Raw genomic sequence first — 1,009 nt, 5'->3', positions numbered from 1 at the left:
TTTTTAGACAAATCGTAGATTGTCGTTTAGCCGTTAAGTGATGGAGCTATGGTTTCTCAAATAGTTTGGCTTGGCATACACTCAGATAGCCAAGGATGTTGTAGGTCAAAAATTAGACCATGGTACTTTAACATTTAAGGTCATGTTAGTTTACGATTTTCCTTAAAGGGGATGGCAAATATTGGTTTGGACCTTTAGAGGAGGTCGTAATTGACCTAGGGCCAAAGAGCACTTGTTGAGATTGATAGGCCAAGTTTCCCGGGGTTATCCATGCTAATATGGCCGATAGTCGTAGAAAACGATTCTTCGCTCTAGGTTTCAGTTATACGACGAATATTTCGTATAATGTGACCTATAGTCTTATGAAAATCGAATATTTTTTGCCTGAGGAAGACGAAGCCCAAGAGGTTTGCTACATAACCAGTGAATAGTCAGTGGCGGGACGACTGCCTTCTCGGATGTGACCGAGGGAAAAGAAAAGCATAAGCCAGCGAGCCGCATGGTTGTTCATAAAGCCTGTTATGTTAAATTTAGAAAGTTTCTTCGTAAGACTTGGTCTGATTGTACGAAGGATTTTTCGCGTAAGTAACGGGGACCGGTTTTATGAAGGTTGTAGATCGGTCATATGTAAACATATGTTAAAGTAGCGTTATTTCTGTGGGTTTCAAGAGAAACGTTTCTGCTGTGATTTCGATCCTAGGTGAAAGTTGCTTGGAGTTACTCATGGAGTGTTACCGAAGTTTATTTCATTACGATCTAGTCGCAGAAAATTTTCATAGGTTTTATGAAAGGATTCTCATGACACATTCGTTTTTGGAACGAATTGGTCGACCAGAGGTGGATCTAGCCACCATGGGAAGGAAAGCGTCTCTTTGTGCACGATGCTACATCTATTCTCGAGTTTTCTTCGTCACAAATGTTTTCGATGCTTTTCCGTGACTCACTTGGTACAACGGAAACTGAAAGAAATGCTTTGGTGATTGAAGATTTCTCGTAGAAATTTTTAAAC

The sequence above is a fragment of the Brassica oleracea genome, chromosome C1, assembly GCF_000695525.1.
Source record: "Brassica oleracea var. oleracea cultivar TO1000 chromosome C1, BOL, whole genome shotgun sequence".
Lineage (NCBI taxonomy): Eukaryota > Viridiplantae > Streptophyta > Magnoliopsida > Brassicales > Brassicaceae > Brassica > Brassica oleracea.
Note: the sequence above shows the minus strand (reverse complement) of the source record.